This window comes from Erinaceus europaeus, chromosome 17, assembly GCF_950295315.1.
Source record: "Erinaceus europaeus chromosome 17, mEriEur2.1, whole genome shotgun sequence".
Taxonomy (NCBI): Eukaryota; Metazoa; Chordata; class Mammalia; order Eulipotyphla; family Erinaceidae; genus Erinaceus; species Erinaceus europaeus.
Genome location: NC_080178.1, coordinates 20,618,253 through 20,637,282, shown reverse-complemented (window position 1 = coordinate 20,637,282; position 19,030 = coordinate 20,618,253). Strand labels below are relative to the sequence as shown.

At 36.5% G+C, this 19,030-nt stretch overlaps 1 long non-coding RNA gene across 1 annotated transcript in view; it reads right to left on the bottom strand.

Annotated features, from left to right (window-relative positions):
• LOC132533864 (uncharacterized) overlaps positions 1 to 19,030 on the bottom strand; it is an 872,547-nt gene that overhangs the window by 550,904 nt on the left and 302,613 nt on the right. Inside the window, exon 2 of the long non-coding RNA XR_009545613.1 lies at positions 4,372 to 4,561. This is a non-coding gene — a long non-coding RNA (uncharacterized LOC132533864). The remainder of the gene's footprint in view (positions 1 to 4,371; positions 4,562 to 19,030) is intronic.

Sequence of the window (19,030 nt, the reverse complement as noted above, 5' to 3'; positions counted from 1 at the left end):
TTTTTAAATTTAAATTACAAATTAATAGGAGTGTACATAAACACCATTTCCACCACCAAAAGACTGTGTCCCATCCCACCCCCACCCCACCCCTTTGCCCCATGAAGCTGAACATCCATCCTAACCCTCACACTCAACTCAGGGTTTTTACTTTGGTGCCCTACTCCAAATTCAGTCAAATCCTGCTTCTTAATATCTTGTTTTAATTAAAAAAGAAATAGAGAAGAACAGGAGAGAGAGTGGGAGAGAGAATAGCAGTGACACCTGCAGCACTGCTTCACTGCTTGTGAAGCTTGTCTGTTTAGTGCAAGATTCTTAATACGAGATCTATACATTTCTATAGAATAAACTAACATAATTCATCAAACATATGTCTTCAAACTAGCTTAATTTTTATAGATTTTATTTTTAAATCTATCTCCTGAGCAGATTCATTTAACTTTTTACTCTTCTCAATATACATTGAACCTAAAAAGTTTAAACTTCAATGAAATCCAAGTCCCCTTAAATATTGTATGCATATATTACTCATCAAATCAGTATTTTTACTTTTTTTTCACTTAGAAACTGGGGTGAACTTTTTTTCTAGCAAAAACTCATTAAGATTTAGTTAATATAAAGCTTTGTTCATTATTCCTTTTCATAGACATTATAGTGTTGCAGAAATACTTTTAACAAGATTATAAAAATTCCCCTAGAGAGAAAGAATAGAGAGTTGGTTTTGGAGTTCAGTAGTGATGAGGGGCCCTTTCACCCTTGGCATCTTAATGATGAGAATTCTCAAATTATCTAAAGAAAGTCAGAGTGCCTGTTATTAGGAAGAAATCCATATGGATAAAGAGCAGGGAATTTTAAAAAAATCTTCACACCTTGAAATCCAGTTTGGCTTTTACATGTTTCCACATTAAAGGTGTAGTTGCATTTAGAACAAGTACGTTATGTAAGATCCGAAGTAATTATTTATTTGCCATGGCAAAGCCATTAGATGTCTGTTCCTTTCATCATCAACCTACAGCACTAGACTTGCAATGTCAAGACAAAAAAAGCACACTAGGCATTTATATTTTTCTGTTCATGTAAACGTGCTGGGCTGTGATTTCATGAAGAAGTTGTATAACTTGAGCCTTCAGAAATATAACCACAGCAAACAACCTCAGCTTCCAACCATGGCAAGGTTGAATTAATATAAGTTTAAAAATTACTGCAAAGAAGCCAGGCCACTTTCAAGATTTAACAATGAGAATTGGAGAGGTGTCAACAAACTCAATTTCAATGAAATATAGTATGTACTATTAATTATTATATATGTTTGGATTGATTTGAACTGAGTTTTCATTGAGAGAACTAGGGAGGCTTGGAGACTGTAAAGTAATGCAATTATGGAAACAGATAGGGAATAAGCCATTCTTAACATGTGTAAATTCCAGGATCATAGTACTATTTAGTGCTTTCAATGAACCAAGTGCTATGTTATGTGCTCAGTTCTTTTTTTTTTTTTTCCCTCCAGGGTTATTGCTGGGGTTCTTTGTTGACATTGCTCCTGGCAGTGATTTTTCTTTTTTTTTTTTTCTTCCTTCCTTTCTTTCTTTCATAGGACAGAGAGAAATGAGAGGAGAGGGGGATATATAGAGAGGAAGAGACAGAGACACTTGCAGCCCAGCCTCACCACTTGTAAAGTGACCCCCCTACAGGTAGAGAGTCTGGGGCTTGGATTAAGAGCTTTGAGCTGGTCCTTACATTTAGTACTATATGTGCTTAACCCAGTGTGCCATCAATCTCCAGTCCAGTTCACTTTGCATATACTTACGCAAAGATTCTTGACAAATTGATAAGATCAATATTGTCATTTTCCTTTGTCAATCAAGAAAAACAAGACACAGGAAAATTATGTGACTTTTTCAAAAACATTCTATCAAAGATTTTACCTTCCAAAATAATTTAAACCAACTGCTGGGGGGAGGGGCGGTAAAAATAATTTATTTGGGGAGTCCGGTGGTAGCGCAACAGGTTAAGCACGTGTGGCACCAAAGCAGAAGGACAGATTCCCCGGCTCCCTACCTGCAGGGAAGTCCCTTCACAGGTGGTGAAGCAGGTCTGCAGGTGTCTATCTTTCTCTCCCCTTCTCTGTCTTCCCCTCCTCTCTCTATTTCTCTCTGTCCTGTCTAACAAGACATCAATAACAATAACAACAATAACTATAACAGCAAAAAAGACAAGGACAACAAAAGGGAAAATAAAAAATAAATAAAATAACTTATTTGAACTTATCCAAATAAGTGTTTTTCTCTTTAGTGGGTGAAAACCAGGTGATATTTTTTCAAAAGACTTACCAAGATATACACATACACACATTTCTGCACACTCAAAAGTGCTTAGGTCCCATGATAATTTATATATATATATATATGTGTGTGTGTGTGTGTGTGTGTGTGTGTGTGTGTGTGTATTTGGAGAAGAGAGAGGGATACTATTTTTTTTCTTGAAAAGCAAATGATTTAGATATGGTAAAATAACACAATCACTTTTTTCACCTCACTATGTTCAGACATAATTTTGACGTGAAATGCCTTTCATCTATAACTTAAAAAAACAAAATTAAAATGAATACTTTGATATTTGAAGAAAATCCAAGTGATCTAATAATTAACTTTATAACAAAAGGTTTTCTTTATTTTAAATTTTTTTTTTAATATTGGGGAATTAATGTTTTTCTTTTTCTTTTTTTCTTATTTATTGGGGAATTAATTTTTTAAATTATTTTTTAAAAATTTTTTCACTTTTATTGCCCTTATTGTTTTATCATTGTTGTGGTTATTATTGTTGCTGTTTTTGATGTTGCTGTTGGATAGGACAGTGAGAAATTGAGAGAGGATGGGAAGACAGAGAGGGGGAGAGAAAGATAGAAACTGCAGACCTGCTTCACCGCTTTTGAAGCAACCTCCCTGCAGGTGGGATCCCTGGGGCTCCAACAGGGCTCCTTACGCTGGTTTGAGCTTCACATCATTCAACAGTAAATACTCACTGAGTAACTGTGTTACTCTAAATACTCTCTCTCCATAAAGCTTATATTTGATGACAAAGATGATAATACTATTAAATTCCTCATACTTTATATTGACTCAAGCATTTATAGCTTTAAAGACTTATGAGATTATAAATTTAAAGTAAAATATCAGAGAAAGGTAAAACCAGTCATTGGAACACATACAAATAGAATTCAAGATGAAAATTTGCTCTGCAACCAGATAACCAGACTGACACAGAGACACATCCTTAAGTGTATAAATTCCAGTTTAAAATCTTCTAAAGATGTCCACAATAACACATAAGCTGCAAAATCTGAATTTGCCCTGATCTCTTCTAAGGATACCAACATCAATTTCATAGTCAACAACATGTCACAATCATATAGTTCACATCCAGATTACATCTTACATAAGAATTCCAGTATACTGGGAGTCGGGCGGTAGCACAGTGGGTTAAGCACAGGTATCACAAAGTTCAAGGACCGGCGAGAGGATCCTGGTTTGAGCCCCCAGCTCCCCACCTGCAGGCGAATCGCTTCACAGGTGATGAAGCATGTCTGCAAGTGTCTATTTTTCTCTCCCTCTTTCTGTCTTCCCCTCCCCTCTCCATTTCTCTCTGTCCGATCCAACAACGGCATCAAGAACAACAATAAAACAACAAAAGGAAATAAATATTTAAAAAAATTCCAGAATACTATATTATGAGGCCTAGAAATAGTTATTACTCAAACACAAGTATTTCAAATGGCCAAGTAGCAGACATGAACATGAAAAAGGCATATACTGTAGATTCTACCACCAAAATGCTGTATGTAGATTCTACCATCATACTACTGTGGTTAAACAAATCCCCTACCACTTCATAACTAGGTAATATGCAAGAAGTAGAGTGCCTTATCTGGACACTGACTTATCTCAACCGATTTCCCAGAGAAACAATGCTTCTTTCCTCTCATTTCAGTCAGCAGGATTAACGAAAAGTTAAAATCCACAATATGTGGAAACCAAGTACTTAAAGCAGATAAAAAGATTGAACACTGATGATATAGAAGAGAGTCGAAGGACAATAATACTCAATGTCATATCACCATTAGCACAAGCTTAGTCGATTCTTGCAGCCTGATCATATCATGACATGGGCTGATATGCTTCCAGTTACGAATATTAATGTTGAAAATAAGGACTGAAAGCTATAGCTATACCACATCATAGAGTTTCAATTACAAAGTGTGGACCCTACCTCCAAAATTATCCTAGAGAAGTACCAATGTCCCTCCAACATGCAGCTCAAGGCTGAGGCCTGTCTCAAGTTTCTTTTGTTATTTATACAAAGAAGACTGCTTACCTGTCACTGCTTTGCTTCTGTAAATCTTCCCCTTGATAAAAGGCTGGTTCCTGCTGGTGTGTGTGCTTTTAGTTCATTCACTCTTTATTATTCCACTTTAGATGATCTTGGACAAGTTATTAATTCTCTGCAAGCCTCAGTATCCTCTTCAACAAATAAGGCTAATGACAGTAAACATTTCATTTGGTTTCTGTGAGGATTAAATGAGATAATCTCTGTCAAGTATTTATCTTAACAACCATACATATAAAAATTAAATAATTCTAGCTATTATTACAATTTGGAATTTAATTCTAGGTTCTTTTTTTCAGTACACATAGTGAGATCCTATCATATCTTAAAGGAACAATAAATAAACTTGCAGACATTATTTGAGAACTATTATCCTATGGATTGTGGTTTCATTCTTTCTGTGGTGGGGATTATTTGATGACAGAGTGAGTGAGTTTCAGATCAGAAAAGACAGATTTATCATATAGAAGAGAGTTTGAATTCTGCTGGAAAACAAACTCCTAATTAGTCCTTAGGCATCTGTTTGCATTTCTTGAAGAGAACACGAAGGCAGAAGTATTTGGAGATGACTCCACTTTTTTTCCATACATCATCATCATCATCAATTCATTTATTTATACATTATTCCCATTGTTAAACGGTGGTACCTCACAATACATTGTACTAGGCACCATAGAGAGATAAGGGGACCAATCATGTCATCACTGCAACTAATGATTCTCGCTGACCTACTGCAGATCAGATGGAACTAAGCTACAGCAAACTACTTAAGCAATCAGTTCATGAAGATTTCTGTAGTAACTGATTCAGTCACATCCATGTACATTGAATGGCTAGAATATTAAGGTTTATCCACAGATGCCAAGGGCAGATGTCATACACATTTCTGATGGATTCTACCTCCAACTCATGCCAGGGGAGAGATTATTGTTTTCATAATTAGTTTAGTTCCATAAAATCCACTGGAGTCTAGTGTTTATGTATGCTAGATTCCTGCAGGCTTCCCCAAAGAATGGGAAATATGAAAGAACTGACCTCTGACAATATGATGCCTCCAATATAATATTCTTTTTTATTATTTCTGCTGTGTGAATGTCATGGTTTGCTCAACAAATATAGAATTTTTTAAATACTACCATGTTTATTTGATGTACATTTAAATTATAATTGTCCTTTGGACTATTGTGTTCACTCCTGAAGTGTCAATATAATAATCTGGTCATGTTCGTAACACCTACTATACTATCAGCTGCACTGGATTGTGTGAGGATTAACAGAAAACCTCCCTGACACATAGTAAGTAGTCACAAATCTGCTGGTGTGATATACATGATGTAAAGAGAAATACTGACCAAGAAATATGAGTCCATATTTGTTCAGTTACTTTAAATACAGGAAATTCAAAACAATATTAATAACATGAAAATCAATCTTCTTGAGACCTGTGCTCACCCCCTCCATCCAGTCTGATAATACCTTTCAGAACCAGGAGCTTGAGTCCTACAGAAACTTCAAAGGAGGGCATTTATAAATTCCTGAGGAAGTCAACCCTCAGAACATTCTACTCCCCTCAGAAAGACATTGCTCTCCATGTGTCATTTAAAATGCAATTCCCTTTGAATGAGCACAGAGCAGTTCTATTACCAGACATGACTGCTTTTACTACTAGCAGTGCTTTAATGATTTTATGTCATTGCAATAATAGAAACATGACATTCAACTGCAACTTCAGCTTGTATGCATCTATTTTTGGAAAGCTGATTTTATAGAGGACATGAAAATGTGGAATCTTGGTTTCTGTTTATTTCCCAAAAGGCTTAGCCAGTAACTCTCACACATCATTTTCCTGCATGGGTCTTTCATGACTTTCTGACATGAGTGTGCTGATTTGTAATTTCTAACAAGGATTGTTCACATATAAACTTTTCTTTAAAGAGGGAAAGTTGGACCTGAATCTAATTTTTCCATCAAAGGAAACATCCCTAATGGAGTATTCCAAGGCCTGAGTCCTCATTCTTAAAAAGAAGAAGAAACATACAGTAAAATTAGTGAGAACATATAGTTTTTTTTTATTTCTCAGTTGAGGGCATTTCCTCACATATTTTAGAGAAAAACATAATACTAAGAATGCAAACACTTTCACTGCCCCATTCACACATATAGAAAAACACCTGTGGGAGTCAGGCAGTAGCACAGCGGGTAAGCACATGTGGCGCAAAGCACAAGAACCGGTGTAAGGATCCCGGTTCGAGCCCCCAGCTCCTCACCTGCAGGGGAGTCGCTTCACAAGAGGTAAAGCAGGTCTGCAGGTGTCTATCTTTCTCTCCCCCCTCTGTCTTCCCCTCCTCTCTACATTTCTCTCTGCCCTATCCAACAATGATGACATCAATAACAACAACAATAAAAACTACAACAATAAAACAAGGGCAACAAAAGGGAATAAATAAATAAATATAAAAAAAGAAAAACACTTGCTAGTATCAGTGCTCATGTTAACATCCTTTTAATCTAAGGACAAGTGAATATCACTTAAGGTCAACTCTTCCATGTGTGATTTTAATTCTAATGTCACAGGATTTTGACTCATCAGTGTTTTATCTATATCCCCTATATTCTCACCTTCTTCCTCCCATCTGCTGACCTGCTGACATGGCATAGCTCTTACCGTTAAACACACACACACACACACACACACACACACACACACACACACACACACACACACACACACACACCACGGTCCACCATTACCTCTAGTGACTGACCTATTTTTTCCACAACCAACCTATTTAAAATAGCTCAGACTTGTAGTCTCCCATTTTTAAATGCTTTTTCTTTCATTTCTATAAATAGTGTGTAATTTTTCATTGCCTCCTTGTTTCAATCAATATATTACAGACTTTTCCTTATCTGCACTTTCTCCATTTCTCCCCATGCCCAGCCTTCCATTCTTGCCCATCTCCCCAGACATAAGAATCAAATTCAATGGTTAATATCGGTAACGTGAATGTTTAGTTTGCAGGTGAAAAAGACAATATATCCTTTCCTCATTAAAAATAAAGAATTGTATGAATTTGTACCTTTCTTATACTATTATCTTATAAATTATCATTAAATAAATAAAAAAACAACACCCATCTCTTCTGGATTTTTGATGCTGCTGCCACTTCATGTTTTGCCCATCACCATACATTAGATACACAATTATTCAAGTAATGCACCATGTATACACTCTGTCTCATGTGTGTGAGTGTGTGTGTGTGTGTATGTGTGTGTGTTGCTGAGGCTTCACCATACTGACCCAGTTGTTTGGGAGATAGAGACAGAGAGATAGAAGGAAAGAAGGTATCAGAGCACTGAGCCTTCCTCCAGTGCAGTAGGGACCAGGTTGGAACCTGGGTGATGAGTATCACAAATCATGTGCACTATTCAGGTGAGCTATCTTGCCAGTCCACATGTTATATATTTAAAACAACCCTGGAACATAGGAAATAAGTTAACATCATGCACATCTAAATTTGAATAAAACACAAAGAGATAAGTAACTAGAATTATATGTAGTGTATCTACTTACATGATGTATGAAAAATGCAGTCATAACTGGCAGCAATGGACATTGCTTTGCAAATTTAATGAGAGATGCGGAAAGGAAAGAGACAGAGACAGAGATAGAGAGAGAGACACCCCAGAATATTCACCTGTCATATGTCATGCTGGGGATCAAACCAAGTCTTATGGCTACATGTCCCAAACTGAATTACTGAGTCACACTCCAAGTTGCTAATTTTTCACACTTGATAATATGGTTACTAAGTCCATTGAATAAGAAAATTAGTATACAAAGTAATTGTAACCAAATCATGTCTGTGGAGAGATTTTCCCAATGTTAAAATTCTTGGGTATTTGGACTAGTTTCCCACACACACATAACACATATATTGTACTATAAAAAGTTGAAGCCAAGTTCCCATTTTTTAAAATATCCTATTTATTTATTAATATGAATGACAGGAGGTGATAGAGAATGAATCAGACATGACTCTGGTACAAGTGCTGCTGGGGATTGAACTGAGGACCTGATGCTTGAGAGTCCAATGCTTTATCCACTTGGCCACCTCCACTAAAGCCAATTTTTGTACTTCTTATCCCTCAAATTGTAAAATAGCATGTTCTCATCATCATTATTATTTTTTGCCCCCAGGGTTATCACTAGGGCTGTGTGACACTTCCACTCTTACTAGAGACTTTTTTTTTCATTTTTCTGGGACAGAGAGAAGTATAAAGGGAGAGAGAAAGAGAGGCACTTGCAGCACTGCTTCAACAATTATGAAGCTTCCTCCCTTCAGGTGGAGCCTGAGGGCTTGAACCTGTGTTTTTACATATAGAAATGTGTGTACTCTACTGTGTGCACACTACCTGGCACCAATCATATTATTATTTTACTAGTATGTTAATATTGAGTTATAAATTAGGAACTTATAAAATAACAGAGGTATAATTCCACACTATTCCCACCACCAAAGTTCTGTGTCCCCATTCTCTACATTGGAAACTACAGTAGTTCTCCCAAGGTCACAGATAAGGTTGACTATTACTTTTTCTTCTTCTTCTTCTTCTTCTTCTTCTTCTTCTTCTTCTTCTTCTTCTTCTTCTTCTTCTTCTTCTTTAATGGATCATCTTCTTATTTTTATTTTCTTGCCTCCAGGTTTATTATTGCTGGGGCTCAATGCTGGCACTACAAATCTACTACTCCTGGCAGTCTTTTTTTTTTTTTTTTTTTTTTTACATTTTATTGAATAGGAGAGAGAGAAATCCAGAGAGGAGGCAGAGATATATAGAGAGAATGAACGATAGACACCTGCAGACCTGCTTCACCTCTTGTGAAGCACTCCCCCACCCCCAAAGTTGGGGAGCCAGGAGTTTGAACTGGGATCCTTGGATGGGTCCTTGTGCTTCATACTATGTGAGCTTAACCCAGTGTGCCACCACCTGCCCCTTCTATTATTTCTATATCTATCTGCTATCTATCTATCTATCTATCTATCTATCTATCTATCATCTATTTATCTGTAATCTACCTATCTACCTATATTTTTCACATTTTTCTATTGTCCTGCCTTATCTTCTTTTTTAAGTCACACATACACTTACTTCCTTTTTTTTTGTTCTTCTCTTTCTGAATTGGGGTTCACCTCCCCATTTTAACTCCTATTCTTCCTCAGTGGAAACTATTTACTTCCAGTTGACCTCTATACTTCACATCCAAATTTGATTGATAGACCCTTCTTTCTTCCTTAATTTCCTCATATATGTATAAATTCATGTTATTTCATTTTATGTGTGTGCTCACTCATCCATTTTAACATATACCCTTAAGATTTACATATTATGCATCTAACTTTCACAAACCAAAGAGTGCCTTCAAGAAATGTAAGTATTCCTCATAGAATGTATTATTTATTATTTTTATTTTTTATATTCTCAGCTTGCTTACATTTACCAAGTGTTCATCAATATTCAGCATCTCACACTTAACTCTGGTGGGGGCAATTCAACTTCCTCTCACTAATTTTCATTCTTTACTATTTCAATGAGACTCTGAATTGAAGATTATGAGCAATTTCTATACAGTTTCACTACCAAATTACCACTTGGCTAAGTGTAGAATTCTAGGTTAATAGTTGTTTTTTGTTTGTTTGTTTTATCTTGTTTGGTTTTATCAGAGCACTGATCAACTCCGGTTTATAATGCTGCATGCAGGGAATTGAACCTGGGACTTTAGAGCCTCAGGACTGAGAATCTCTTTGCATAATCACTATGCTTGCTATCTATCCCTACCCAAGTTTTTTTTTTTTTTTCTGGTTTGTGCAAATTCAGGATCTTTGCACTTTAATTTATTTCCTAAAATCCCCTTGGTATGTTTCCTATTCTACAATCTTATATTGCCTCTCTCTCTCTCTCTCTCTCTCTATATATATATATATATATATATGATTATTTTAATCAGATATTTTCTAAGTTAATAATGTTTATTTATACTTATCTGTATCTACTTATATAGGTATCCTCACAATCCCCAAATCTAATAACTCATATAGTCTACATTGGGGTCCATCTCAAAGCCTGGCTATGTGATTGGATTTTAAATTTTTTAAAAAATGTATCTATTTATAGAGACAGACTAGGAGTATGCATTGACCTACCAACATCTATGTCCAGCAGAGAAGCAGTTATAGAAGCCAGGCCTTCTACCATCTGTACCCCATAATGTTACTGGGCCCATACTCCCAGAGAGATAAAGAACAGAAAGCTTCTATTGAAGGGGATAAGATATAAAATCCTGGTGGTGGAATTGTACCCTTCTTATCCTATGGTTTTCTCAATATTTTCTATTTTATGAATAAATTAAATAAGAATAAATTTTGTTAAAATTTTAAATAGTATGTTTATTTCTATTACTCTAGCTGTGCATTGTGAACTATTTATTGTTTGAGTGAGAAATAGAGAGAGACAGAGAGAGAGAGAGAGACAGAGAGAACACTGCTCAGCTCTGGCTTATGATGATGCTGGGTATTGAATCCGGGACCACAGAGCATCAAAATGAAAAGCTTTGCCTAACCATTATGCTAACTCTCCAGTCTGAATAGTTTACTCTTAAGTCATCTTCATAGAAAATTTTATGGATTGAATTGTGACTCTGAAAATTGTATGTGTTCAGCTGCTTAACTGTCAATGTTTTTAGCACCTACCCTCTCATCATACACAAATATCTCTAGATATTGTCACATGTTCTGCCAGTGGGCACAATTATTCCTGGATAAGAGCCGCTGCTTTAAGATAGTGAAGGACAGGGTCAAGTGATAGCTTGTCCATTGAAGCATACACACTGCCATCCATGAGAAACTAGGCTTGAGCTCTCAAGTCACATATGAGCACCATGAACACTAGAGGAGCTTCCTGGATGAAAGAGTTGTGAGGTGGTTTCTCTCCTCTCTCTTTGTCCGCCCTTCCATCTCTCTCCCTTTACTCTTGAAAAAGAAAGAATGTGGACAGGACTCTTGCATGTTTAGAATTAATCTTCCAAGGCATACCATTTGGGTATGTATTTTGGTATCAGGTAAAGTAAATTGAGGCCCTCAAGGCTCACAAGAAACTTATACTTTAACTAGCTATATGAGTAATAATTTGGTGTTACTAAAACTAGGTAACTTCTAGAAATAGCTTTCTATCTGAGAAACCTATCTCTATGGTAAGGTATAGCAGTTAGATAATTACAGAACATGGTCTCCATCACAGGAGTCATGCTTTCCCCTAATCTTTTCATCTCTCCTCTCCTTTTCATTTTATTTTTTTTCATTTTTGCCACCAGCGGTATTGGTGAGATTCAGTGCCTGCACAACTCTACTTTTCTCAGCAGCCATATTTTTTTCTCTTTTAGCTGTATAAAGAGTGAGAGACAGAGAGATATAGGGAGACAGAGATGGAAAAGAGACATCCCCGCACCACTCCACCACTTAAGAACTTCTTACAATTTGGTGATCCAGGGCTCAAAAGGACCGGGACCTTAGCTTATGGTAACCTGTGCACACCACTTACTGGGTGAGTCACCTGCTGACCTACCTTGAAGTCTTGAAGTCTTAGACCCCTGTTCAGTTTCTTAGCTCAGCATATATAGACATACTTTTGTTAATATATTAGACTATGTGCAAACCCTATATGGATGTACACAGTTATATTTGAGTTTATTTCCTTGACTAACGTGCCTAATCTTCTTCTGATTATTTGATCCATGCAAGAAGATCCTATCTTTTCTCCTCCAAGAATGTAGATTTTAACTGAGAGATATTGTGTTGTGGGTCATCATCTGGATTTCAGAAATAATTTCATTTAGTGAGTATTTACCCTATCGAAGAACCAGCATTTAGTTTCACTGATTTTTTCTTATTTTCAATGTTATCTATTTCTGCCCTAACTTTAGTTATTTCAGTCCTGGTTGCTTTCAGGTTCCTTTGTTCGTTTTCTTCTAAGTCTTTAAGGTGTGCAACTAGGTTGTTTATTTGAGCCTTTTCTCATTTCCTATTGTGTGCTTGTATGGCTATGAACTTCCCTCTCAGTACTGCCTTAGCTGTGTTGCAAATATTTTGATAGTTTGTCTTCATTCTCATTGAATTATCAAAGAATTTTGATGTCTTCCTTAATTTCCTCTTTGACCCAGTAGTTCTTGAGTAGCGTATTGTTGAGTTGCCATATTTTGGGACTTTTACTATTTTTTTTTTGTTTGTTGTTAAGTATAAATTTAATTCCACTGTGGTCTGAGAAGATGCTTGGGATGATTTAAATACTCTTAAATTTGTTGGCACTGTCTTTATGACCTAACATATGGTCTATTCTTGACAATGACCCAGGTAGACTTGAATAGAATGTGTATTCGTTTCTTGGGGTGAATGATTCTGCCCAACGCCAACCTCCATGTCAGCCTCCCTGCTGCTGCTCAGCCTCCAAAGGACAGTAGCAATGGAGGTTCAGTTGCATTTGGTGAGCCTCAGGGGGCCCTGTCCTCCCTTCAGAAAGTTTTTTGTTGACAAAATTCTGACTAGAGGTGGTACCTCAACTGACAAATTGCCAGATTGTTAGCAGCCGCTCCAGAGTAGATACAGGCTTTCAGCCCCAGGAGTCTCTCCTTAGGCTCCTCTATGTCCATGAGCCTCACATGTTCACAATCCCCTGTGACTTGGTTGGTTTCCAAAGTAATATGAGAATTGTCTTGCTGAGTTCTCAGGTGATACTCTTTTTTATTTCTAGTTGCCAAGGAGTACAAAATGCAGCTACTCTCTCGCCTCAGTATCTTTTGTCTACTACTGCAAATTATACTTTAAATGACTGAAACACATAAAATATTTTATTTCTGAATTATAATTTTGAGTAATTCAGAAAGCTAAAGTTTAAATAGTATTAGAGCATAAGATTGACTACATATGTGCATGCTATAGTAAAAGACCAAATGTCAACTAAGATACACAGCCAAGTAGGAAGGAACAATTAACAACTTTGTGAATAGGCTGCCTGTTCAAATTTATTTTTCCAAAGCTAATGTTTAGTTAAGTCAATACTTCTGCCATTTATAAGAGTCTTCATTGAATGAGCTTATGTTCAAATTTCAACAACTCAGCATTTAACCTGAAGGAAGTACAATCTCCTGGGCAACCGTCAAAACAAGTCACTATGTTGACAATGAGTTTTAGACATAAAAGCTAAATGAAATAAAAATCATTATATTTCTTCACTGTTCTTCTTTTAGACAGTTAGGCAAACATTTAGAGAACACAATGAAAAGGCCTCCAAAATAACTTTTCACTACTAATGCAAACAATATTTGAATACTTAATTGAATATTTAATTGAATAATATAAACAATATTTCAATATTTGAAATCAAAGATGGAATCATAGTAAAAACAGTAGGGAATTCTGCCTTATGGGTTAAAAGTACTGTATGAATATTACTTATAATATTGGGAAAAAACTTAGAAAATCTTTTTATTTTTATTTATTTATTGGATAGAGACAGTCAGAAATTGAGAGGGAAGGGGAAGAGAGAGGGAGAGAGGCAGAGAGACAACTGCAGCCCTATTTCACTACTTGTGAAGCTTTCCTTTGCAGGTGGGGTCCAAGGGCTCAAACCTGAATTCATGTGCATTGTAACCTGTGCGCTCAACCAGGTACACTACTACCCAGCCCCTAAACTTAGAAAGTCTTAATGTCAAATATAAACTTAACAGTTACCACCATTTGAAAATTTTGGTTATGAAAAGCCTAGAATAATAAGCAAAACTACGACATATATATAACATAAGGAAACATAATTTATCATTCACTCTAAATAAACTAGTTCTTATATAAGTGCATTCTACCTAAAAAAAAAATCTTTTTATTATCTTTATTTGTTTATTGGATAGTGACAACCAGAAGTTGAAGTGGAAGGGGGAGGCAGAGAGGGAGAGAGACACTTTCCCCTTGCAGATGGGGACTGGGGGCTTGAACCTGAGTCCTTGCACATTGTAAAAGATGCATTCAAACAGGTGTGCCACCACCCAGCCCCCCATAAGTGCATTCTATAGGTATAAAAGCCTGAGGTATTCAGAACAAAATTAACAATTATTTCTAGATTGCAAGATGAACAGGAGCAATGTGACTGATATCTTATTTAGATATATCCTTACTTTATTTTATCTTATTTTATTGTCATCATTTGGGGTTCCCCAACTCCCAGATGACTTTTTTTCAAATAGAGAGACAGAAACAAAGAGGGAAAGAGAGAATAAAATATAAGAGACTCACAGCACCAAAGTTCCCTCCAGTGAGGTAAGTTCCAAGCTCAAAACTGGATAACTGAGTCATACAACTGGTAAAATAGCATACTATTAAAGTAAGGTCTTCTGTAGACAGGATCCCTCAGCATTTCAAATTAAACTCCATAAAAGGAAACTATTTCATATGTATACTAGTAGCACATTAAGAAAAGTTCTATTTCTTTGATTTAACTCAGATCTGAAAGAGAAAGAGCACTATCAAAGCACAAAGTCTTACTCCGATGTGGTAAAGGCTATAATGCAAACAAAATGGACTTTTTTTTTTCCTCTAGGGTTCTTACTGGGGCTTGGTGCCTGCACTACGAATCCACTACTCCTGGAGGCCATTTTTCCCATATTGTTGCCTTTGTTGTAGCTGTTATTATTGTCATAGCTATTGTTGTTGGATAGGACAGAGAGAAATCAAGAGAGGAGGGGAGGGCAGAGAGTACAAGAGAAAGATAAACACCTATAGACCTGCTTGATCACTTGCAAAGTGACCCCCTGCAAGTGGGGATCTGGGGGCTCAAACTAGGATCCTTACTGGCCCTCGTGGTTTGCTCCATGTGCACTTAACCCGCTGCACTACTGCCCAGCCACCCAAAATTGACTTTTTAAAAAAGCATTCGCTGTGACACTGGAGATGGTGCACTGGATAAAATGTTGGACTTTCAAGTCATATGCCAGAGTGATGTATTAGTTTTCTCTCTCTCTCTGACTCTCTCCTCCCTCCTCTCTCTCATAAAGAGTCATAAAGAGACTTTTTTATTGTTGAAAGCATTTACTCAGATACACACCAAGAGTGCATCTAAAAAAGTGATTTCAAATCATGTTTGAAGATTGGGGAAAAAAAAATAAAAGGTAGGAAAGTTGACCAGATTGATAAAGTATCTCCTCCTCCAGGAAGGCACTGGCATTGCTGATTTCTCCACTAATATTTGGGTAATTAATATAAGCTCTGGCTTTATTATTTTTTTCAGTCATCTCTAGTACTTCACTGCTCTGGACTTTTTCAAAGAGAGAGAAGCATAGAGAGAAACTCAGGGAGAAACCAAAGTACTGAAATTTCCTCCAGTGGAGAGTGGTGCTGGACTCAAAGCTGGGTAACACGCAAGGAAAAACAGCACACTAGCCAAGTGAGCTATTTTCCCAGCACTGCCATCACTTTCTTATGTGGTTCTCACATGTGTACAAGTTCTTCTTCTTAAAGGAGTCCTTTAGTATTCACATGCCATCCTTCACTATTTCAACTAACGTCCCTTGAGACCTGAATATATGCTCAGGTACTATCTAAATACAAAAACGACTATGCAAATAGCACATGTCTGAGAAACAGTATTTGATACATATTTTAAAGAGTGTATTTTCTTTTTTTCTGTTTTTAAAGATTTTATTTATTTATTCATGAGAAGATAGGAGGAGAGAGAAAGAACCAGACATCACTCTGGCATATGTGCTACCGGGGATCAAACTCAGGACCTCATGCTTGAGAGTCCAAAGCCTTATCACTGCTTCACCTCCCGGACCACAAGAGTGTATTTTCAAACAAAGAAACACAACTCTAGAAATAACCAACCCTTACAGTATACGGTAATATAAACCTAAGTAATCCCTAAAGAATCTGGAGTCATAACTATAGCAGTCTATTCAAGACCTGCATTTCCTTTTCCTCCATGATTTAGATCTTTCCCAGAGTTCTTCCCCAGATGCTTTAATATGAAAACAACAATTACTAGTTGCATCCCAACCTCTGCAATATCATGCCCTGCCTAACACACCCCTGCCCTGTGACCAATATGATTTCTGTTCTCTTGGCATGGACAGCACCCCTTCCATTAGTACATATTTTGTCTTTACATTTAGCAAGATCTTTGCTCAAAGATAATTATTCAGAAAGGTGGATTCTGATTACTCATTTAAAAATATTAAAAGATACCCTCAACAATCTTTATCCACTTGCTTTGCTTCTTTTTAGTAGAAATTGACAGTGTGATTTCTTTTTTTATTTGTGATTGATTTTTTCCTAGAATGTATGCTTTATGAAGGTAGAGACTATATCCTCTAAGACAAGACTCAGCAGTACACTGAGTGCTGTATTGATGATCTTTATCTTTTAAACATTCTTACCACATTTCTTTACTCTGCTCCATATCCCTATCCTAGATGCATTTTTCTTTTTTAAACTTTTTTTTAATCTTTATTTATTGGATAGACACAGCCAGAAATTGAGGAAGTAGGGAAGATAGAAAAGGAGAGAGAAAAAGAGATACCTGCAGCACTGCTTCACTACTTGCAAAGCTTTCCCCATGCAGGTGGGGACTAGGGGCTCAAACCCAGGTCCTTGAGCACTGTAACATATGCACTCAACCAGGTGCACCAAACCTGGTCCCTATATTTTTCATTTTTGACTGTTCTTATGTTCAATTATAATAAATTGATTTTCACAAGTGGTGAAGCAGTGTTGCAGGTGTCTCTTAAATTCTTCCTCCCTATCTTCCCCTTCTCTATAAATTTCTCTACAAAAAAGGATAGAAAAAAGAGAAAAAGAACAGAAAAGAAACAGCAAAATGGCTGCTAAGTGTGAAGGATTCTTTGCTCAGGTAGAGCAATAACATTGGTCAAAACAAATAAATAAATTGAAAACATAGGAAGAGACTACAAGCCCTGGTCCACAAATGCAAAAGACAACATGACACTTCATATTCAAACTACCTATCCCCAAATATCCACCAGGTGAATTGTCACATGAAATGAGGTGATGTGAAAGAAATATCTAATAAAGTAGATGAAAAAATGGATAAAAAGTTGTAATAAATGTTGAAACATTTTTATCAAGTTATTTATCTGGCTCATTCATAGTGGGAGAGAAATAATATAACATTAAACATGTCCCTTATATCTAAATGAATATAAATATGTACATTCCAGTGGAGAAAGTTTGAGCAGATGAGATTTTCAGTGAATTTATATACATATGTGTATAAATATATCCATATGTACACAGAGAGGCCCATATTTCATATATTTTATCTAGGTGGACTCAGCATGGTACTTAAACTCTGTAATGTAGTAAGATTATCTTTGGGAGAATGAAAATAAAGATAGAATACACCCCATCATGCATCTGAAATGATACAGTGAGAACATTTAGGTCATATATTTAGCACAGTTTTTTTTTTTAAGTACACATGTTCTATCAGTGCTATTATCTAATAAATTAATGTCAAACCACCGCTTCAAATGAAAGTTGAGGAAAATAAAAAGAAAAAAAAATAAGCTATCAAAATTAGGAAGTCAACTTTGAATCAAGGAATGAAGAGTGATGAACTCCCTATTCTGTAACCATTTTCAAATTGTGTCTTTCTAATGGAAATTAGAGTTAAAGTAGCAATTCAATTATGTTTCAGTCAATGGAGTAGAAGTGAAATTTTCAAGATGAAACTTCTCAGAAATCACTTTAAAAAATGGGAGCTAGTCAGGACTAAAAGTGACTTCTAATTCCTATCTATCTCCTGACTTCTCTTTGGAACATCAGTTTATTATATGGAACATTTCTTAGAGACAGGAGGGCTGGAGCCTTAAGTAGCTAGGACATGGTCACTTGGTTTTGTGTCATCACATGGTTCCTCTTACTAGTGAGGAAGTGGAGGAATGGATATATATTTTTTTTTTTTCCAATGTACAACAGAAGCACCTTTTCGCTGAGGGAGGAGGTTTAGAGAGGGAACCACACTTAGGAAACAATAACCCAACAAGAAAGACAGAACTCAATGGACCAGTTTCAGGGAAGCTGACCCCAGGTGGGAGGAGACAGAAATTTAAGAAGAGGAGGAACTCCTGGGCGGGCCATTTTTCTCTGTGGCCCCTGTAGACTATGTCCCCATGAGCTATCTTTGCACCTTAATATTACTTCCATGTGACTACCACCTCAGATCTTTCTAATAAAATAAAAGTTTGCACTTTATACATCTGATCACAGAGTCACTTGTAATTCTTTCCAAGACAGCACATGATGGACCCTCCTCCTGCAGTCCCTGTGTGTGTGTGTGTCGGGGGGGGGGGGGGGTGGCCGTCCCCAGACCCTGATCAGTTCCTCCCACAATAAGCAGACTGTCTAGAGATTCACCATCTAGTAACCATGGGGTAACTACAAATATGGAAGCCGAGACTTATGGATGCCAAAGCAGAAAGAAAACATTTGGGTCTCTGCTGATAACAAGGAACTATTGTTATATCTTAATCTAGATCTACTGACTCCTTTATACAGGGATTTTGATTACCTTTTCTTTTAATCTCTAC